At 39.0% G+C, this 24,221-nt stretch overlaps 1 pseudogene; it reads left to right on the forward strand.

The window, feature by feature from the left end:
• The window catches only part of LOC110311313 (adenine phosphoribosyltransferase pseudogene), a 45,070-nt pseudogene extending 21,411 nt beyond the window's left edge, over positions 1–23,659 (forward strand).
• Positions 23,660–24,221: the final 562 nt, after the last annotated feature.

Raw genomic sequence — 24,221 nt, forward strand, 5'->3', positions numbered from 1 at the left:
TAACCCAGACACAAAACAACACACATATTATGTACTCACTAATAAGTGGATACTAGCCCAAAAGCTCACAATGCCCATTATACAACCTAAAGACCATTTGGAACTTAGAAGAAAGGAAGGCCAGGGATGTGGATGCTTCAGTCCTGCATTGAGGGTGGAACAGAATGATTGTAGAAGGCCGAAAAGGCCGGGGGGGGGGGGGAAGGGAGGGGAAAAAGGAGAGGGAGGATATAAACCCGGGTGGCAACATCAAAAACTGGAGATGTGAGAGAGGTACAGAAGGTCAGGAATAGAACAAAAATAGGTAGGAGGGGGGATGAGGAATTGGGGATAGCCATTGGAGGATCCCAGAGAAACCTGAGGCTCCCAGGACCCAAAGGGGTTGACTTTAGCCATAATGTGCAAAGAAGGGGGAGTTAGAACCTCCAGTAGATAGGCACAGCCCCTGGTGGAGGAATGGGGCCACCCACCAATCTCAAAGATTTTTTAACCCAAAAATGTTCCTGTCCAAAGGAAGGACAGGGACCAAAAATGAAAAAGAGACTGATGGAAGGGCCAATTAGGGATAGCCCCACCTGGGGATATATCATGTCTGGAGATACCAAACCCAACATTGTTGCTGTGGGTAAGAGGTACTTGCTGACAGGAACCTAGTGTGGAGGTTCCTTGGGAGGTCCAGTCAGACACTGACCAATGTATATGCAGATGCTTGGAGCCAACCATCAAACTGAACTCAGGGAATCTGGTGGGGGAGTTGGCAGAAGGACTGGAGGAGTGGAAGGAAATTGCAACCCCATTGAAAGAACAACATAGGCTCTCCTGACCACCCAGTTCTCCCAAAGTCTAGGCCACCAACCAAGGAGTGTACCTTTAGTGATCCATGGCTCCAGACACATATGTAGCAGAAGATGGCCTTGCCTGACAGCAATGTCAGGGAAGGCCCTTGGTCCTGAGGAGGTATGATTTCCCAGAATAAAGGGATGCTGGAGAGGTAGGGCAGGAGAGTGGGTGGGTGGGGAGCACTATCATACAGGCAAAGAGGATTGGTGAGAACAGATGTGGGATTGGGGGCAGTTGGTGGAGGGGTAACCGGGAAGTAGGATAACATAGGATAGGGGATTGGTGAAGGGGATAACCAGAAAGTGAGATATCATTTGAGATGTAAATGAATGAAATGATTACTAAAAAAAAAAGAAGAAAAAGAAGAAAAATAGTTACTCCTTTTGTCAGCATTCTGGATCTCAGATTTTTACTTCCTTCATGGACTATATTTGCTAACAGTCATAACTTGGATGTTTAAAACTGGAGGCTTATATCTCAGCCTATTTTGGTTCTTATGTGTCTTTCCCATAGAACTTTGTTATTTATAGTTTTTGATTTCATATCACACACATGTCGTGTGAGTAATTTAAAAAACATTGAGGCTATCATCATGTTAGTATTGGCCTAATTATAAAATGTGGATGTTTTATTTAGAGACAGTGAACCAACAGGTTACTGGAACAGATAGAGCACACACATTTATAAAATAATTGTATTTTTAAAATATGGACAGTTAGTAAATTCCAAGATTAATATCAAGGTAGTGACAATCCATGAGGGCTGGAGACATACTAAGCACATGTGAGGTTTGATTCCAAATTAAAAGATAAATAATAAAGAAATAAAATCTTTATTGCAAACCATCACACAAGTTATAATTCATTATAATAATAAAAAACTATTAAAATAATATAAAAAGTATGTGACTGTCACTGTTGACTGCTAACTGGTGGAAAAACTGTTTCAACTGACTTACTGCACAAGCCGTCTACTTACAAATAATACAATCTTCCTAATACAGAAGAAATTACAGTGAGGTTTACTCCTTTTGCTATTTTGCAATGAATGCCAAACTATCAGCAGCAAATATTTTCTATTAAATATGTGAACTATCATGTTTTAATATTATAATACAATGTTAGGGAGTTCATTTTTCATGTTGTGTATTCCTATTTTTTTATTACTTTAGTTTTCTATGGCTACCATTACAAATTTCCACCAACAAGATGGCTTTAACAGCCGTCATTAGTCAGTAGTCAGAGATCAATGTCTTCAGATAAATTTTGTCTTCTCAGATGTCTTTGATTTGCTTTCAAAAGACTATCTAGTAGATCTGGCCTTGTGCTTCCTTTCCTTCCAGTGCAGGTACACTCCTGATGTCTCTTTAGATTCTTTTACAGGATACAGTGATATTGGATTTTGGTCCAATTTTATTGGCCTCATTTTAACTTAATTGCCTATTTGAAGATGCTACTGACAAATATCAGCAGGTGGATTAAGTCCTAGCTATCTGAATCCTTTTAGCCTTCAATACTTCTTTGGAATTCCTGTATACAAATATGGATGCATTCTGAGGTTCTTGGTGTTAGGATTTCAACACATTTAATGGGTAACATAATTTATCTCATAACAATTTTAAACTTTTAAAATTGCAAAGTGACCAATTTACTACCAAAGTTTTACAACTATATGGAAGTTAAGTTTATAGTTAACTTAATGAACTTCTGTCTATTTTAAGGACAGTTTCTGCTTATGCTTTATGAATGTGATGGTAGATATGGTTGGACATGTATTTCTGCATTCATGTCTCTTAATATGTAATCCTAAGTTATTATTTTGTCCAGTATACTGTCTGAAGGTGAGAATTTACAAATAACCTGACATCTCCAGAACAAACTGGTCCTTCTGAGTTAGAGAAAGATGTGGTTAATCTACCTGTGGGAATGTGCCTTAGTATATGTGTTTGATGTAATCGGAGATTGACAAATATGTAAATTCTCTGAATTAACATGCTTTTCATTCTTCTTATTTATTTTTCCTCTGGAATTAAGGTAAAGCCTTTTCTACTCTGAGATATTTTTCCACTATTTACACAACCTTTGTCTGTAACTTAATCATTTTTTTTTTTATATTTGTGCTGGTTAAAGAGCTATGCTTCCATTTAAGGTTGAGAATGTGCAAAAAGAACCTTGACCTCTCAACTTCTATTTCAAAATATGTATTTCCTGAAATAATGGCTTTCAGTTATATTTTGACGATCATTCACATTCAAATTCTGCACACAGTTATTTATGTGGGGCAGTCAATCCTTTAGTTGAGATCAATAGTCAAACTAATTAAAATAAATGGGTTTCATTCACTTACCTTTCTAAAAGGTCTTTGGTTGGTGGTTTAGCAGAGGATTGCCTTATCTGGCACCAGTGGGAGGGGAGGCTCTTGATCCTTGTAGAGGTCTGTGTAGGGGAATGCTAGGGCAATAAGTGAGGATGAAGTGGGTTGGTGGGTGGAGGAGCACCCACTTAGAAGCAAACGGGAGGAGGATGGGATGCGGAGGTTGTAGAGGGCAGACCAGGAAAAGTGACAACTGTTTAAATGCAAATAAATGAAATGACTAATTTGTAAAAGACAATCTTTGGCCAGACCAAACATAACATGAACAGAAATATCAAAGGAAGGGTCCTATTACCTTCTGGTCAAAAAATTCTTGATCATCTGTGTATGCGTGTCCTACTATCTTCTTTGTTGTTCTAATAATCACAATGACTAAAAGCCATTTCAAGAAGAGAAAGGTGTTTATTTGTTCTGACAGGATGAAGCAAAATATCAAGGGAAGCCAAGGTGGGCCATTGAGGCAGACACTTGAAGGAAGGAGCTTAAGCAGAAACCATCACAGGAAGCTCTTTACTTGCTTTCTTGCATCTGTTTGACTAACTTAAACACCATGCCATCATCTGTTCAGGACTGGTAATAACTCTAGACTAAGCCCATCAGTCAGGTAATAAGGAAAATGTCCTATGGACATGTGCTTAGGCCAGTTTGATGGAAGTAGCTCCTCAACTGAGATTCTCTGCTCCCAGATATTTCAAGTAGACAGCCAAGAATAGCTAGCATAATGGTGCATATAAGGTACTGAAAGAAATAAAGTATTCATAGACCAAAAAATTGTTGAAGGTCAGATAGCAAGCTAGTTGCATACTCTTCTAAGATAATGTAACTAGCCAACAATATAGATTCCTGAGAAATATATAAGCAGTGACCATTTTCTGAAGCTGTTGTATCAAGTTACAAAATGTTCCTAGTTATCTGCAGTATATGGATAAGTTATATTCCATTACATTGTGAATTACTAAAATAAAGAGTAAAAAGCTCCACATAAGTGATAATGCATACACTATGCATGAACACACACACACACATACACACACACACACACATGCACACACGAACACATGCAAAGAAAAAGAAAGAAAGAAAGAAAGAAAGAAAGAAAGAAAGAAAGAAAGAAAGAAAGAAAGAAAAAGGAAGGAAGGAAGGAAGGAAGGAAGGAAGGAAGGAAGGAAGGAAGGAAGGAAGGAAGGAAGGGACACTGTCCTTCCCACCTTAGCTAATACTAACTACTGCTTTAACTAGCTGTTAAGTTTGCCCAAAATATAACCATGGATTCCCTTTCCCCTATAATTTTATACCTGAAAGCCCAATCCTCATCACAGGTCTTACTTCATGTTTCACATAGTTTCCCGTAGTATTTCTTACTTGTTCTTTGGGAAAGCAATGACTAAGGGTTACTTGAACAAAAAATTGTATCATAAAAAAATAATGTGATGAGAATGATAGAGTGAGAGAGAGAGAGAGAGAGAGAGAGAGAGAGAGAGAGAGAGAGAGAGAGAGAGAGAGCTACTAGCTACTAAATGATTAAGAGTGGGAAACACATACAACATAGACTCATCAAAGGGATGATTTGCATTCACAGAAAGACCAAGAGAATTGGTGTGAGTGGGTTTTCACCATGCTAATCAGATGACATGTAATTAAAATTTGTCCTTTATTTCCAGATTGTCAATTAATCTTTCCCCTCACTATTGACAATGGGTAATAGAAATCATACTATGAACAACCACCAATTTGGCAGGAGGTAGGGAAAGGCCATTGAAGTGGGTTTGCCTTTGCCAAATACTTCACATGATAAATGTAGTTGATCTTAAGCTTTGCATATTTTGGAATATTTTTATATAAGTATCAAGCTATCTTGGGGATGATATTCATGCTTAAGGTCAAATTTCACTTTTCTCTATAAAGGTGGTATTATCTAGTGGTTTTATTAATTTTATGCATGAAGCACAGTTCACAATAGTGTGGAATTTCACTTATATCCTTTATTGGTGTTCAACATTTTCAGCTTTTGGAGGATTTTATATTTCAGAATGTTGGACATGGGAAATAACTTATATCTGCTTTTAGTAAATCTGAGCTTCTTATGTGGAACACAGTTCTCTACAAGTTCTCAAGTCATCTTGTCAGAGAAGAAATAGAAAATGTTAAGCACAGAAATGAAATAGTAAAATCATCTTTAGGGACCAGAGTACCTCTTGATGCTTTGCCTTCTGTGTTTTGACTTCTGACTCTTATGAATGACTTCCTCATCCCCTCTTCAGCTTGCTGTCACCAGCACCTTCTCCTCCTCCATTCAATCATTACCTTCTTCTCCCGATTAACATCAGGGTGCTGCACAGTTCACAGAAAGCTGAGTGTTAACTTAGGAAGAAACTCATTTTGTATTTCAGATGTCCTTCAAAATGATTGCCCCTAAAGTGAATGCTCTTGAAATGCACTTCCATTTGAGTTTTATGAGTCTAAAATGAGAATAAGTATTAAAGAAGTATAAGTGTAGAGAATAAAGATGTTTAATGCTAGCATATTAGGTGATAAGGTTACTCAGTCTATGGGAGGAACACACTTACACACACATGCATGCATGCACACACATACAAATGATGGAGAAGATATCTTCCTGATGGACTTGAGTGAACTAGCATGTCTAGCCTTAGCTAATCACATCCAACTGGTTCGGGAGAAAAAAAAGGCTTAGCTCCTCAGAGCATGAGTTCCTTCAAAGATAAACACTTCATTCTTCTGCCCCCATCCGCAAAGTGCAAAGAATTCTGCCAAGACAGCATTTCAGGCTCCAACTATCTTCTGATCTACCTCATAAATGTGCACATTTTTCAGGATTCCAGAATGTCATTACTAAGTTCCTTAAAGTATATCAACAATCTCCACTCTGGTTTTGATTTTTATGGAGAGTGCTGATTAGTAAAGACTCTAGTCCTAGGAGTGGTTGTATCAGCAAGAAGTTCTGTGTGAACATAGTTTATTTTAAAGAATAAAAAGAATGTGTAATTGTGAGAAAGCTATAACTTATTTTCTTCTAATTCAGAGAAAATTATAGAAAGAATTTTGGTTTTCACAACTCCCACCTATCTCCCCCTTTTCCCTTCTTTCCACCCTCTTTGTTTACTTCTTTCATCCTGCCTTTCTACCTCACAGTCTTTCAAAGAGCAGCAAAATGATGCCTCCATCAGAATCTTACAATTCAGAAGAGTTGAGATATCCAAACACAGAGACACCAGAGAAGCTTGAATTTCTAAGAACATGGGAGTTGTTATGGATGAGTGAACCTTGAAAAACTGGATTAGAGTATGATTGCTAAGACTCTGTTCTGCAAGTTTTACTGATGATGGTCTTTAGCACATCCAGGATGGGGTCATAATGCCTCATGGACTAACGGTTCTCTAGTCCTGTGTACTCTTTGTCTAAGGTACATTGTGCCTTGTTTGTAAACACCAAGTTTTAAAAAGCTTTATATTTTCTTCTAGTTATCAGGATTTCAGACACTCCCATCATTACTTTATCTATTTGAGAGGGAGCATTAGTGGCATATTGTGGAATTCTTGTCTGCACTGATAATGAATGTCTGCCAGAGGTGCATCTACAAAAACATAATGGTAGTGACATTTCAAACATTAATAAAAGTAAGAGTCATCTATCTCATAATTGGTATGTATTTGTAAACTGGACTTTACTCACAGGGAAATCAGTAAAACACAATTTCACTAACTGACCTATTGTGAATTTCCCAAAGGGCAGGGTACTTCTTAATTTTTTCCCTAACATTAAGGAGTTTGTTCTATATACCAAAATATGGTGGAAGATGTTGTGAGCATGTCTAACAGTCATAAATAGCATGTGCCTCGATCCTGCTATAAGAACTGTGAAGAACTAAGTTGGTAAGTAAATCTGAATTTTCAAAACAAATGACACCATATATAATGCAAAGGCAGTGATGATTGACAGAGTATACATGATTAGAATTTATCTAGGTCTGGTATAGTGGTAACAACACTTCATTGTGTGTATTGTGCCTACTTGCTAATCCTTGATTTATTTTCTATCAACCAAAAGGCACCACAAAGGACCCTGATATAGCTATCTCTTATGAGGCTATACCAGTGACTGGCAAATACAGAAGTGGATGCTCACAGTCATCTGTTGGATGGAACACAGGGCCCCCAATGAAGGAGCTATAGAAAGTACCCAAGGAGCTAAAGGGGTCTGCAATCCTATAGGTGGAACAACAATATGAACTAACCCTCCTCCACCCCCCAGATCTTGTGTCTCTAGTTGCATATGTAGCAGAGGAAGGCCTAGTCAGCCATCAATGGGAGGAGAGGCCCTTGGTCTTGCAAAGATTATATGCCCCAGTACAGAGGAATGCCAGGGCCAGGAAGCAGGAGTGGGTGGGTTGGGGAACAGGGCAAGGGGAGGGTATAGTGGATTTTAGGAGAGGAAACTAGGAAAGGGGATAGTATTTGAAATGTAAATGAAGAAAATATCTAATAAAAAATAACATTTAAAGAAAACAAATAATGAGCTCACTCTGATATGAGCACTAGACTGTAGTCTAGAACATTTGTCCTATGCCAGATCATAAGCACATTTAAGAAGGTAAGAGAAAGTAAATTGTTATTTAAAGGGGAGGAAAGATATATAAGTTGTTCTGAAATAGTTATCCCTGGTTTCAAAAATCAATAGCAGGATTAAGCAAGCATTTGCTTAGTGGATTTTCTTGAATTATCCTTACTTTACAAGCTTGTGGTAGTCTTTGTGCAAGTTTGTCCTTTTTTAAAAAATGTTTTTAATTCAAATGGAGTTACATCACTTTGCAGTTCCATTGCCCCACTCTCAAACTGATAGACTCTTTTTTCTTTGATTGTTATTGTTACATACATTATATGCATACATATGTACAAAGATTTTACTACAATCTGCTGAGTCTGTTTTTGTTGTTTGTGTGTATATGGTTTCAGGCTTAACCACTTTTGTGCAAATTTGTGCTTTTAGAATATCTTTATAATTGCTTTTGCCAGTGATCATTGTGATATGTTTGTAAGAAAGAGGGTGAGGGAAGAAAGGCAAGATGAAGAAAGATACAGGAAAGGTAGAGGAGGGGAGGGGAGGGGAGGGGAGGGGAGGGGAGGGGAGGGGAGGGGAGGGGAGGGGAGGGGAGGGGAGAGGAGAGGAGGAGAGGGGAGAGGAGAGGAGAGGAGGAGAAAGAACAAGCTCACTTTCTCCTTTCACTTAGGCAGGTGATGGTGCCACATGGCTCTAATCCCAGAACGTGGGAGAGGGAGGCAGGCAGATCTCAGAGTTTGAGACCAACCTTGTCTACAGAGAAAGTTACAGGACAGGCAGTGCTATACAGAGAAACCCTGTCCTAAAACCAAAGCAAAACAAACCAACCAAACAATTAAATACTAAAGTAGTGGTGAGAAACAAAGCCCATGCATGTCTGTACACACACAAACTCACATACAAAAACAATACACACTAAATGAATTCATGTTTTAAAATTAGAAAAGTTTTTTTTCATGGAATCATAATTGTATACTGTTAGAGATATATCCTCACATTTATATGCTGAAGATATTTTATTTTATTTCATTTATGGAACCAAAATTTGGAGGAAGACCCCATTCTTTCAGACAGGAAAATCTGTATTGTTAATGGTTTTGGGAGTATTTGCTTATTTATTAGCCTTAGCTTTTCTGGAATAACTGGGCTGTCTATTCTAGGTTTAGCATCTCTACTTTAAGGGTTAGTGAAATGCAAGTCTTTTGGTGACTGGGAATGGATACTGGATGTTGGGAAAGAAGCATAAGGAATATTTCAATAGCTGGTATGATTTTGAGTACTTGAGATTGTTTAAAACAAATGAAATGACATGCAGAAGTGAATATTGTCTGAATATTTCTCAGTGAATGCACTGAGCAGGTGAGTTCTACAAGCTGCAGGACAAAGTGTCTATCCACCACAAGCTATGTGGCATTGAATGAGCATCTATATTTTATGTAAACTTACTTTATATAGGTTTATTTTTTCATAAGTCTTAGACCCTTTCATGTCTAATGACTAAAGTTAGCAAACCAATTGTTTGTCTAGTACCAAATGGTCAGCCTTCAAAGCATACATACAAGTAACATTATACAGGCTGAGTAGGTTATATTTAGGAATATATATATATATATATATGTGTGTGTGTGTGTTTGTGCAAGTTACAGCAATTAATAAGAAAGTGGCCATAAATTTTAAAAAGAGTATGGAAAAGGATGTTGGAAGGTTTGGAGAGAGTATAGTATAGGGAAGGGGGAATGGTCTAATTATAATAAAATCTCAAAAAACAAAAACAATCAAAATAAAGGCAAACAAAATGTTTTCAGTGAAAAATATTTTATATTTTGTGATGGCTAGTCTTGGTTGACAACATTACTAGATAAGGATTTTTTTTTCTTAATTGAATGATTTGAAATGGAAAAACTCATTTCTAATCTGGATCTTTGAGGTGGGAAAATCCACCTTTTCTGGGACACTGTTTACAGTTGATATAATGGACATGGAAGATCGAAGCTGGCTCTCCCTTTGCCTCCTTGCTCATGCTCTTCTCACACTCAGTAGCAAGTCCATTCCTTCACTAGCACAGGAGCCTATTTCTTCAGGATTCTGTTATACACTTTACTAAAGACCAACTGAGAAATTCAGTTTGAGGGACTGAAGAACTACTGGATTGTTGAACTTTCCATTATTAGACAGCCATTGTTGGGTGAGCTGGACCCCAGTCTGTAAGACATTGTAATAAATATCACACACACACACACTCCCACAAACACACAAATGCATGCACACATGCATATGTGTGTGCATATTATTCATAATACACATATGTTCATTTTAGAAGTTCTGCTCATGTAAAGAATCCAGAATAATACATATTTCAAATATGTATAATATTTTAACTCTGACACTGCCTTCAAGACAATTAAAACACATGTCATTTTAATAAGTCTGAGGGTTATTATTCTGTTGAGCCTTGAAAGTGGTACAGCAAGGCGAAGGGACTTGTTCAAGGGCACGGCGTATTCCAAAAGTATAAAACATGGTTTTGTTCTGTGGCTTTCACTGTTTTTCTCTCAAAAAACAATGATGCAGCCCACACTGAATGTATAAATTAGAATGCAGAAAAAAAATTAGAATGCAGAGAATCTCGAACTATTATGTACACTCCAGAAGTATGTGTATTAGGATAAAAACAGAAGAAATATAAGAGACTTTTTAAATCTGTTAGCACAGAATAGAAGGATCACCCTTGCCAAGGTAAGAGAAGAACAATATGATACAAAGTAATGAAAGGAAACAGGAATAGCTCTTTGGTATCCTCTAAGTCAAGGCCTTTCACTGTACAATTAAACTCATAAGTTTCAGTGGGGATATGAATAGGGCTGGGGCTTCCCCACTTCTCTGTACACTTGGGATAAGGTACTCTGTGAGGAATTTACATGAGCATCCAACTTGCTCTCAGAAACGGGGTCTGGAAAGAATTGAGAATAAACTTCTATTATAACAAATGGCCATAAGTGCAGTGGCTTAATATAACACAAAGGTTTTTATTACATATATGAAGGTCAGACGTTCTAAAGTCTACCTGAGTATCCTCTGCCAACCCTCCTGCAATTTTTTAAAGCTTGTTTCTGTTCCTTCACAGTTCTCTCTTTCCCTTAAGTTCAAATACAGAGTAGAGCAGTTAGAATTTCTTTGACTCTGCGGCCTTCCTGCCACCTTCTTTTAAAGACTGAATGACCCTCTTAAGATCTCTTATAAGGACTTTAAGGATTATGCTTGTTTCAAACTGATAAACCATCATGATGGCCATATCAAGAGCTTTCACCAAGTCACACCTGAAAAGTTCCTTTGGCTATAGACTGTGTAACTAGAGGTTCTGGGTGTGCAGATATCTTTGAGCATCTTTCTACCACATAGAAATAAAGGAATCAATCAATCAAAATTCACTCTGCTCTTGAAAAATGGTGTTTGGTAAATTGTCTGTGGACCTTCAGTGGGAAGATGACAGAGTCACAGTTCTGTTCCAGGAACAACGACACAGGAACTTTTGAAAGGGACAGTGATTACAAATTCTCTTCGGAGTTAATAGATTTAACACATATGTCTAAAACTGAACACTCCTCACAACTCTTTAGAAACTAGAAGACCTCATAAACTGATAATATCTGTGCATCTTTTACTTTTAAGCTAACACAGCATAACATATTTTGAGACTCCTTTGCTAAGACATGCTTTGACTCCAGGGCATATATACAGGTGGGTCACACTGCCTAGGACAAAATTTTCTGTTAGTCACAGGTTAAACACCTTCATCCCCTTCCATGTTTATTTAAGTGATCTTCTCTCTGATCAGATGCCATGCTACAAAATGTCCCATTCTTCACTTCTTTTCTTCTTCTTCTTCTTCTTCTTCTTCTTCTTCTTCTTCTTCTTCTTCTTCTTCTTCTTCTTCTTCTTCTTCTTCTTCTTCTTCTTCTTCTTCTTCTTCTTCTTCTTCTTCTTCTTCTTCTTCTTCTTCTTCTTCTTCTTGATCTATTATTTTATCTAAGTACACTGTAGCTGTCTTCAGGTGCACCAGAAGAGGGTGTCAGATCTCATCATGAGCCACCATTCAGGACCTTTGGAAGAGCAATCAGTGCTCTTAACCACTGAGCCATCTCTCCAGCCCCATTCTTCACTTCTGACTCATATGCCTCTTCTCTAATTTGGCTCTTCCCATAGTTCCTATAACTTCCTTATAAATATATAGCTTATTTAATTGCCTTGTGTTTGGACATTATGCTGTACTCCTCATCCTAAAAACATGGTACAGTCTGACCACCCAAAGCTTCTGGTCTCCTCTTTTGATCAAAATATCCTAAGTGATCAGAACCGGGATGGTCTGTAGTGCTTAGCAAGGATTTTGAGTATATTGATTTTAATAAAGGAAAATGGTAGAATTTTTTGGGTGCTGAGTGTGTGTCTTTATTGGCTTGTTATATACTGACTCCCAATTTCAGGTATTAAAATTTTAACTGGTTAACTTTTTTCCCTTTAACTTATCATTAACTTCAGTTTGCCACTGTATATATATATATATATATATATATATATATATATTTCTTATAGATGAATATTTAACATGAATAGAAAATGAACTGAAGTCTGTCTCTACTGTTCTCTTAACACCAGCTGTAACATGAGAAAAATCCATTCATACTTTTTTTTCCATGATTTGTAATGTCTCAGTTTGGCCATAGAAACTGAGATTGTGATTAAACTTAAATTTCCATAAAAGTGTATTATAATCTCTTCAAATTCATTTCATTGAACTGCTATGTACAAAAGGAAAGGATTTTACATTAAAATTAATAGAAATTGATAGAATACTAATTTATGAACTTTATAAAAGATAGACCTCTTTTTTTTTTTTTTTGAACCCTTGCCCAAGTATTCCTGCTTTGTTTTGTTCATTGGATTCTAGGAATTTTTCACGTCTCCAAAGTGAGTCATGTCATCTGAGACATTGTGCAGAATGGAATTTCACAGGCCTTTTTGCATAGCTCTAAAATCAGCGATATATTTATGTGAAAGAATACTTTATTTAAGTAAACACGGATGCTACAGTTGACATTTTGATGCCTGTTTTTGAGGCTTGAAAGCATTGATGTTTATCTGTTCTTATGATCTGGTAATCTGTCTCATCAATGGGTAACACCTTTTGAATCAAATAAACGGTGCTGCATGTACTGTGCTTTCAAAATGTAGCTAATATAAAAACTAGTTCTTTTGACACCTACCATGTCATAACATAGTTGGGGTGGTAAGAAGAATCACTAAAATGTTATTAATGTAGGGAATGAGCATATTTACTTCGGTGTGTCACAGAGCTCCTCAGGAGGTGAAGCTTCTCGTGCTTATATAGCTATAAATTGTTTAACACTCGCTCCCTATGCTGGCTTCACCACTTAGCCTGCTGAGCTCATGTCTTACATGTCATATTCCGCTGAGGAGAGCAGAATGACAAGCTCACTCAGGGTCCACAGTGGCCCAGCAGGTGATCTGTGCTTGGATGAGCCAGAAAGGATTCCCAGCCAAAGAGATGTCTTATTAGCAAATATGAAAAGATGATGTGAATTAAACTAAAATATAGTTTCCAGGAAATATTTTGCAAGCATATCAGAAGTCATCTATACTCAGTCACCAGTTCTTTTTCATAAAGATCCATTTTGCATGCTAAAAGCAGTGTGAAATAACTCTCAGCTATAGCTCTCTAGATAATTCACATTAGCAAAGATTGAACTGAGAACATATGTGGGCCTATCATTTTTAAATTCTAAGCCTTCATTAACTGTGCATTGGATAAGTTAGCCAATATATGATGCCAAACTTGAGATCAAGATTTTGTCCTAAATCGATACTTCTCTCATGTTGTTGTGTTTGTGAACATTACAATTTTTCAACAATTTTTTTAATAAAGGGATTAAAACTAAAAGGGAAAGAGAAAATTTCTATGGCTTCAGAGAGTGACATAGGCGTTGACAGTAGATTGGAAGTGTTTATGTTCTCTCAACTGTTTCTTTTTTCCAAACACTCTCAGTGTATTTCTTCATGTCTCACATTTTCCCAGAAGCCAGATTTGAGAAAAAGAAAAGCCATTTTTCCTTGACATAGCTGCCAAATTTTCACCTCTTGCTTGCTTTGTTCTGAGTACCTTGTAATTTTCATTCATTGATTTATCTTCAGACCAAATTGAAGGCATTATCACTTCATATACAAGGCTGATGTGGCTTACTAGCTAGTCTCTATAATCACAGTAAGTTTCCCTCACTTGCTGGCAGATCTAATGTGCCATTACCTGAATCCTCAACTTTACACTGTTAGTTACTCCCTCTGTGAGAAACGCTTCTCTCCCTGGAATTTGATAAGCCTCTAGATTTTCATCAATAACACCATTTACTACTTACTTTTTTCTTCTGCTGGTCTATCCTTTTTCCTTTTTCCTTTTCCTTTTTCCTTTTTCCTTTTTCCTTTTCCCTTTTTCCTTTTTCCTTTTTCCTTTTCCTTTTTCCTTTTTTCTTTTTCCTTTTTTCTTTTTTCTTTTTTTCTTTTTTCTTTTTTTGTCAAAACTACTATAACCATGCCTGAGATTTCTGAGTGTCACATTAACTTTCTAGTTTAGTTTGATACTTCTTGCCTCTTAGCATCAGATCAGACATAGAGTATCTTTCTACCATTGGTATTTTTCCTTTTTTAAATTAATCATTCCATTTGTTTACATCTCATATGATATCCCACTTCCTGGTTACTCCTTTCACCAACCCCCCCCCATCCCATTATATCCCACTTTGCAGTTACACCTCCAACAACCTCCCATCCCACATATCCCTCTTCTCCCCTTTGCCTGTATGAGAGTGCTCCCCAACCCACCAACACTCTCCTACCCCACAACTACAATGTCCCCCTAAACTGGGGCACCAAACCTCCCTAGGACCAAAGGCCTTAATTCCCATTGCTGTCAGGCAAGGCCATCCTCTCCTACATATGTATCTGGTGCCATGGGTCCCTCCAGGTACACTCCTTGGTTGATGGTTTAGATTTTAGGAGAACCAGCCTATGTTGTTTTTCCAGTGGGTTTGCAATTCCCCTCCACTCTTCCAGTCCTTCTGCCAGCTCTCCCACCAGGTTCCTAGAGTTCAGACTGGTGTTGGGCTCCAAACATCCACACATTTTCATTGGTCAGTTGCTGGTGGTCCTCCCAAGGACCCCCACACTAGGTTCCTGTCAACAAATGCCTCTTGACCACGGCAACAGTGTTGGATTTGGTGTCTGCAGATGTCCCCAGGTGGGGCCATCCATCGTTGGCCCTTCCTTCTCTCTTTTCCATTTTTTTTTTTGTCCCTGTTATTCTTTTGGACAGGAACATTTCTGGGTTAAAAAACTTTGAGATGGGTGGTTGGCCCCATCCTTCGACCAGGGACCATGCCTATCACTGGAGGTGATCTCTACGGGTCCTATCTCCCCCTTCTCTGTGCATTACAGCTAAAGACAATCCCTTTGAGTCCTGGGACCATCATGGTTTCTTTTTCTGGTGTCTGGGACCCTCTAGTGATTATTCCCATTGTCACACCCCCCTGCTACCTGGTTTTGTTCCATTTCCTGACCTTCTGTACCTCTCTCACATCTCCTCCAGTTTCTGATGCTGTTACCCTTATTTCCTCCACCTTCTTTCTCTTTCCCTTGTCCCACACTCCTTCCACCTTCCAGAGTCACCCTGTTCCCCTCTCAATGTAGGACTGAAGCATCCACTCCCCGGTATTCTTTTTTTTTTTAATTTTTAATATTTTTTTATTACGTATTTTCCTCAATTACATTTCCAATGCTATTCCAAAAGTACCCCATACCCCCCCCCCGCCACTTCCCTACCCACCCATTCCCATTCTTTTGGCCCTGGCATTCCCCTGTATTGGGGCATATAAAGTTTTCAAGTCCAATGGGCCTCTCTTTCGAGTGATGGCCGACTAGGCCATCTTTCGATACATATGCAGCTAGAGACAAGAGCTCTGGGGTACTGGTTAGTTCATCATGTTGTTCCCCCTATAGGGTTGCAGATCCCTTTAACTCCTTGGGTACTTTCTCTAGCTTCTCCATTGGGAGTCCTGTGATCCATCCAATAGCTGACTGTGAGCATCCACTTCTGTGTTTGATAGGCCCCGGCATAGTCTCACAAGAGACAGCTATATCTGGGCCCTTTCAGCAAAATCTTGCTAGTGTATGCAATGGTGTCAGCGTTTGGAAGCTGATTATGGGATGGATCCCTGGATATGGCAGTCTCTAGATGGTCCATCCTTTCATCACAGCTCCAAACTTTGTCTCTGTAACTCCTTCCATGGGTGTTTTGTTCCCAAATCTAAGAAGACGCATAGTGTCCACACTTTGGTCTTCATTCTTCTTGAGTTTCATGCGTTTAGCAAATTGTATCTTATATCTTGGGTATCCTAAGTTTTGGGATAATATCCACTTATCAGTGAATACATATTGTGTGAGTTCCTTTGTGATTGTGTTACCTCACTCAAGATGATGCCCTCCAGGTCCCTCCATTTGGCTAGGAATTTCATAAATTCATTCTTTTTAATAGCTGAGTAGTACTCCATTGTGTAAATGTACCATAATTTCTGTATCCATTCCTCTGTTGAGGGGCATCTGGGTTCTTTCCAGTTTCTGGCTATTATAAATAAGGCTGCTATGAACATAGTGGAGCATGTGTCCTTCTTACCGGTTGGGACATCTTCTGGATATATGCCCAGGAGAGGTATTGCGGGATCCTCCGGTAGTACTATGTCCAATTTTCTGAGAAACCGCCAGACTGATTTCCAGAGTGGTTGTACAAGCTTGCAATCCCACCTGTGCTCCAGATGGTCTGTTGGTTGTATCATGGACATTGTGAGGTTTTGGGCTAGTATCTACTTATTAGTGAGAACATACCATGTGTGTTCTTTTGTGTCTGGATTTCCTCACTCAGGATGATATTTTCTAATTCCACCCACTTGCCTGCAAATTTCATGAAGTCATAGATTTTAATAGCTGTGCAGTACTCCATTGTGTATATGTACCACATTTTCTCTATTCATTCTTCAGTTGAGAGACATCTGAGTTGTTTCTAGCTTCTGGCTATTATAAATAAGGCTTCTATGAACATAGTGGAGCATAGGTCCTAGTTATATGATGGAGTATCTTTTTGGGTTTATGCCCAGGAGTAGTCTAGCTGGGTCTTCAGATAGACCTATTCCCAGTTTTCTCAGTAACCTCCAGACTGATTTCCAGAGTGGTTGTACAAGCTTGCAGTCCCACCAACATGGAGGAGTGTTTCCCTTTCTCCATATCCTAGCCAGCATCTGCTGTCATCTGAGTTTTTTTTTTTTTTTTTTTTTTTTATTTTAGCCATACTAACTGGTGTGAGGTGGAATTTCAGCGTCATTTTGATTTGCATTTCCCTCATGACTAAAGATGTTGAACATTTCTTTAAGTGTTTCTCAGCCTTTCAAGATTTCTCAGTTGAGAATTCTTTATTTAGCTCTGTACTCCACTTTTTAATAGGGTTATTTAATTATCTAGAGTATACCTTCTTGAGTTCTTTGTATATTTTAGATATTAGCCCTCTATCAGATGTAGGGTTGGTAAAGATCTTTTCCCAATCTGTGGGTTGCTGTTTTTTTCCTATTGACAGTGTCCTTTGCTTTATGGAAGCTTTTAATGTTATGAGGTCCCATTCCTTGATTGTTGCTTTGAAAGCCTAAACCATTTAGGAAGTTTTCCCCTGTGCCCACTTACTGGAGGCTCTTCCCCACTTTCTCTTCTATTAGATTCAGTGTATGTGGTTTTATGTTTAGGTCCTTGGTCCACTTGTACTTGAGCTTTGTGCAAAGAGATAGAAGTGGATCAATTTGCATTCTTCTATATGCAGACCACCAGTTGAACCAGCATCATTTGTTGAAAATGCTGTATTTTCCCCATTGGATGGTTTTAGCTTCTTTGTCCATGATTAAGTGACCATAGGTATTTGGGTTCATTTCTGGGTCTTCAGTTCTAATCCATTGATCTACTTGCCTGTTTCTGTGTCAACACCACGTAATTTCTATCACTATTGCTCTATCGTATAGCTTGAGGTCACGGATGGTGATTCCCTCAGAAGATTTTTTTATTGCTGAGAATAGTTTTCACTATCCTAGGTTTCTTATTAGTCCAAATGAATTTCGGAATTGCTCTTTCTGACTCTATGAAGAATTGAGCTGGAATTTTAATGGGAATTTCATTGAATCTAAAGATTGCTTTTGGTACGATGGAAATTTTTACCATATTAGTCCTGCCAATCCATGAGCATGGGAGATCTTTCCATCTTCTGACTTCTTCTTTGATTTTTTTCCCTTCACAGATATGAAGTTCTTGTCATACATATCTTTCACTCTCTTGGTTAGAGTCCCACTAAGGTATTCTATATTACTTGTGACGATTGTGAAGAGTGCTGTTTCCCTAATTTCTTTCTCATCCTTTTAATCCTTTGAATAGACGGAGGCTACTGATTTGTTTGAGTTAACTTTATATCCAGCCACTTTTTGAGGTTTATCACCTTTAGGAGCTCTCTGGTAGAATTTTTGAGGTTGCATATGTATACTATCATATCATCTGCAAATAGTGCTATTTTGACTCCCTCCCTTCCAATTTGTATCTCATTGATCTCTTTATGTTGTCTAATTGATCTGGCTTGAACTTGAAGTACTATAGTGAATAGATAGGGAGAGAGTGGGCAGCCTTATCTTGTCCCTGATTTTAATGGGATTCCTTTTGGTTTCTCTTCTTTTAGTTTGATGTTGGCTATTGGTTTGCTGTATTTTGCTTTTGTTATATTTAGGTATGACTTTGACAAAATATTACACCCATTCTTGCTAACATTGGAATTTAAGTTAATATAGCTAGTATTTTCACATTAAAAAAATAAAGACTAGTATAATTTCTTTAGAATCTTCCCATAGACCTAACTTTGATTACCTTCCAATTTCTTAAAATAAATAATATCATGGCCATCTAATTGTTCAAGTTAAAATCCTATGTCTAACTCTTGCTCTGGTCAACTTCTCCCCCCGCCCACCCCTTTTATTCTTTAATCCGTTTTTACAGTCCAGTCTTCATCATGCTCCTGGTTCCTCCACTGACCACTCCCTATCCCATATCCCCCCCCCCCCCATCTCCAAAAAGATATCCTCACCCCCATACCCCCTGATATGAGGCCCCCAACACATATACAGCAGAGGACTGCCTGGTCTGACCTCTCATCAACTTCTTTACAGTTTTTAACTTTTCTATAAAGTGCTCCTATTCTGTCCTCTCCTGTACATGCTTTGCAGTTCAGTTACCATGACATCCTGCTTAGAGTGAAATCACCTCCACATTGGCTTCCTTAGCACTACTCTTTCCTTCTCTCCTACAACTTTCCATGTAATTAATAAACAATTTCATAGCCTTATAAAGTGTTTCCTTAGCTCATCATTGTTTTGCCATGAAACTAACACTTTTTATGCAACCGTGTGACATATGTTCTGCTCATTTTATGCCCCCATAGGCGGTCACTACATTCTTTCCATGCTGGATTTCATTTAAACAACAGGCTTTTTCGGAATGCTTTTTTTTTCTGTGTCACAAATCTTAATGTGATTTTTTTTTTATTTGTTGGGAACACATCTTTCTTCACCATCCATTCACCTTCAATTTCAGGTTAAATTTTGTTTCATCTAGAAGATCCTCTCCACACTGTATCAGGATTTTCAGACTGTTTTCCTGTAATTCTGAATTCTGTCTTCTTCTTGTTCTTGTTCTTCTTGTTCTTCTCCTTGTTGTTGTTGTTCTTCTTCTCCTTCTCCTTCTCCTTCTCATTCTCCTTGCTCTTCTTCCTGTTCTTGGTGCTGTTGCTGTTGTTGTTGCTGCTGTTGCTGCTGTTGTTGTTCTTCTTCTCCCTCTCCCTCTCCCTCTCCCTCTCCCTCTCCCTCTCCCTCTCCCTCTCCCTCTCCCTCTCCCTCTCCCTCTCCCTCTCCCTCTCCCTCTCCCTCTCCCTCTCCCTCTCCCTCTCCCTCTCTGCTGTTGCTGTTGTTTAGGTTTTTTGTTTGTTTTTTCTTTTCATATATATACATTAAAGACAGGTTCTTTCTACGTAGCTTTTGGTGTTAGGGAACACACTCTATAGACCAGGCTGGCCTCAAGTTTAGAGATTCAATTGCCTCTGTCTCCCAACTTCTGGAATTAAACACATGACCTAACATTTTTCAAATATATATATATATATATATATATATATATATATATATATACACAAATATATAGGTTTCTCATATTGCATTATAAATACAATTACAATGAGGGTAAAAACTACATTCTTATCATTTAGTAGAATACTGTAACTGTTGAAAAGTAGGCATGTTTTCTTAAATTTGTTAAGGAAAACCAATGGAAAAATGTCTGCCTACAATACAATTTTGTGTACTTTTTTTCTTGGAGATTTTATGTATTTACATTTCAAAAGTTATCCCCTTTCTTGTTCCCCTCCCAAGAACTCGACTATCCTATCCCTCTTCATCCTGCTTCTCTGAAGGTGCTACCCCTCCCACCCACCCATCCCCATCTCTTTGCCCTGGCATTCCCCTACACTGGGTTATTGCGTATTCACACAGGACCAAGGGCCTCTCCTCCTATTGATGCCAGACAATGCCATCATCTGCTAAATATGCAGCTAGAGCCATGTGTCCCTTCATCTGTACTATTTAGCTGGTGGTTTAGTCCCTGGGAGTTCTCGAGTTCTAGTTGGTTGATATTGTTGTTCTTCCTATGGGATTGCAAACCCTTTCAGCTCTTTTAAGAGGAAAGAGAAATTGTAGAGACCATATCCATAGGTTAGGCAAGGCCCCTGGTTAGGGGAGGGGATACCCACACATCTCCGAAATTTTTTTGTCAAGTTATGTACTGAGTTTATTCTAAAAACATGATATTTTCTTTTTTTAAAATGTATTTTATTACGTATTTTCTTCAATTACATTTCCAATGCTATCCCAAAAGTCCCCCATACCCTCCCCCCTCTCCCCCATTTCCCTACCCACCCATTCTCATTTTTTTTTTAAGCCCTGGCGTAACCCTGTACTGGGGTAGATAAAGTTTGTGTGTCCAATGGGCCTCTCTTTCCAGTGATGGCCGACTAGGCCATCTTTTGATACATATGCAGCTAGAGTCAAGAACTCCGGGGTACTGGTTAGTTCATAATGTTGTACCACCTATAGGGTTGCAGGTCCCTTTAGCTCCTTGGGTACTTTCTCCAGCTCCTCCATTGGGAGCCCTGTGATCCATCCAATAGCTGACTGTGAGCATCCACTTCTGTGTTTGCTAGGCCACGGTATAGTCTCACAAGAGACAGCTATATCAGGGTCCTTTCAGCAAAATCTTGCTAGTATATGCAATGGTGTCAGTGTTTGGAAGCTGATTATGGGATGGATCCCTGGGTATGGCAGTCTCTAGATGGTCCATCCTTTCGTCACAGCTCTAATCTTTGTTTCTGTAACTCCTTCTATGGATGTTTTGTTCCCAATTCTAAGAAGGGGTACAGTGACCCCACGTTGGTCTTCATTCTTCTTGAGTTTCATGTGCTTAGCAGATTGTATTATATATCTTGGGTATCCTAAGTTTTGGGCTAATATCCACTTATTAGTGAGTACATATTGTGTTCGTTCCTTTGTGATTGTGTTACCTCACTCAGGATGATGCCCTCCAGGTCCATCCATTTGCCTAGGAATTTTATAAATTCATTCTTTTTAATAGCTGAGTAGTACTCCATTGTGTAAATGTACCACATGTTCTCTATCCATTCCTCTGTCGAGGGGCATCTGGGTTCTTTCCTGCTTCTGACTATTATAAATAAGGCTGCTATGAACATAGTGGAGCATGTGTCCTTCTTACTGGTTGGAACATCTTCTGGATATATGCCCAGGAGAGGTATTGCTGGATTCTTCGGTAGTTCTATGTCCATTTTTCTAAGTAACTGCTAGACTGATTTCCAGAGTGGTTGTACAAGCTTGCAATCCCACCAACAATGGAGGAGTGTTCCTCTTCCACATCCTCGCCAGCATCTGTTGTCACCTGAAGTTTTGATCTTAGCCATTCTGACAGGTGTGAGGTGGAATCTCAGGGTTGTTTTGATTTGCATTTCCCTGATGATTAAGGATGTTGAACATTTTTTCAGGTGTTTCTCAGCCATTCCATATTCCTCAGGTGAGAATTCTTTGTTTAGTTCTGAGCCGCATTTTTAATGGGGTTATTTGATTTTCTGGAGTCCACCTTCTTGAGTTCTTTATATATATTGGATATTAGTCCCCTATCTGATTTAGGATAGGTAAAGATCCTTTCCCAATCTGTTGGTGGTCTTTTTGTCTTATTGAAGGTGTCTTTTGCCTTGCAGAAGCTTTGCAGTTTCATGAGGTCCCATTTGTCAATTCTTGATCTTACCGTGCAAGCCATTGCTGTTCTGTTCAGGAATTTTTCCCCTGTGCCCATATCTTCAAGGCTTTTCCCCACTTTCTCCTCTATAAGTTTCAGTGTCTCTGGTTTTATGTGAAGTTCCTTGATCTACTTAGACTTGACCTTAGTACAAGGAGATAGGAATGGATCAATTTGCATTCTTCTACATGATAACAACCAGTTGTGCCAGCACCATTTGTTGGAAATGCTGTCTTTCTTCCACTGGATGTTTTTAGCTCCCTTGTCGAAGATCAAGTGACCGTAGCTGTGTGGCTTCATTTCTGGGTCTTCAATTCTATTCCATTGGTCTACTTGTCTGTCACTGTACCAGTACCATGCAGTTTTAATCACAATTGCTCTGTAGTAAAGCTTTAGGTCAGGCATGGTGATTCGACCAGTGGTTCTTTTATCCTTGAGAAGAGTTTTTGCTATCCTAGATTTTTTGTTATTCTAGATGAATTTGCAGATTGCTCTTTCTAATTCGTTGAAGAATTGAGTTGGAATTTTGATGGGGATTGCATTGAATCTGTAGACTGCTTTTGCAAGATAGCCATCTTTACAATGTTGATCCTGCCAATCCATGAGCATGGGAGATCTTTCCATCTTCTGAGATCTTCTTTAATTTCTTTCTTCAGAGAATTGATGTTTTTATCATACAGATCTTTCACTTCCTTAGTTAGATTCAAGCCAAGATTTCAGAGTGTTTGAATCCCACCAGCAATGGAGGAGTGTTCCTCTTTCTCCACATCCTCTCCAACATCTGCTGTCACCTGAATTTTTGATCTTAGCCATTCTGAGTGGTGTGAGATGGAATCTCAGTGTTGTTTTGATTTGCATTTCCCTGATGATTAAGGATGTTGAACATTTTTTCAGGTGCTTCTCAGCCATTCGATCTTCCTCAGTTGAGAATTCTTGGGAGGACCCAGAATCCTTCTGATTGTCCATCCATTCACCTCCTGGCCAGTCACCTGAAGTCCAGGCACAGTGGCAAGATAGACTACATCGCAGGTTTAGACTCTAGGGGCTTCCTGTTTGGCCCTTACCCAGATCAGGAGCTGGGTGTGTGCTCATCCGGAAACACAGGAAGCTGCTGGGCCCCACTGTGTCAGCCTCCTATGCTCTGGAGCATGGGAAGGCTGAACTGGAAATCCAGAAATATGCCTTAGAACCCGGGCAGAGAGTGATCATTGTGGATGATCTCCTGGCCACTGGAGGAACCATGTGTACGGCCTGTGAGCTGCTGCACCAGCTACAGGCTGAGGTGGTGGAGTGTGTGAACCTCGTGGAGCTGATTTCCCTGAAGGGCAGGGAGAAGCTAGGACCTATACCTTTCTTCTCTCTCCTGCAGTATGACTGAGGAGCTGGCAGGGTGGTCACACCCCTGATCCCAGCAGCATCAGTAACTGCATGGTGGCTTAGCCCAGGCAACTAAGTAACCTTTTTGAGCTACCAGCTACCCTTTTGTGAATGTATCACTCATTCCGTTGAGTAGCTGATCGCCATGCCTATCACCGCCTGGATCTTTGCGTTTTGTACACGAGCCACACCCTGGAGTACAGCAGAGCTGTGCTACAGGAGATCAATAAACCGCTTTGATATACATAAAAAAAGATAATCTAATGCAGAACTGAAGGCCTGAAGTAAATGGTAGGGGGCCTGGCACTGAGATACTTTAGCGTTATTTAGATTTGTGTCCAGCGAATAAAAACAAAACATTCATTGTAAGTGTGAAACAAAGGATGCATTAGCCTCATGTTCTGCAAGTAGTAGCAAGATATGGTGCAGTGTGAAAGGAACACTTTAGATTGTGGTGACTGTGAAGCAACATATACAATTTCATAAAGAAACTGGGTTGAAAAACCATAAGTATTGGAGGCAAGACACTTTCATGGTGACGAAAATTCAGCAGCACAAGGGAT

This window comes from Mus caroli, unplaced genomic scaffold (assembly GCF_978045245.1).
Source record: "Mus caroli unplaced genomic scaffold, Mus_caroli_1 scaffold_17, whole genome shotgun sequence".
NCBI classification, from domain to species: domain Eukaryota; kingdom Metazoa; phylum Chordata; class Mammalia; order Rodentia; family Muridae; genus Mus; species Mus caroli.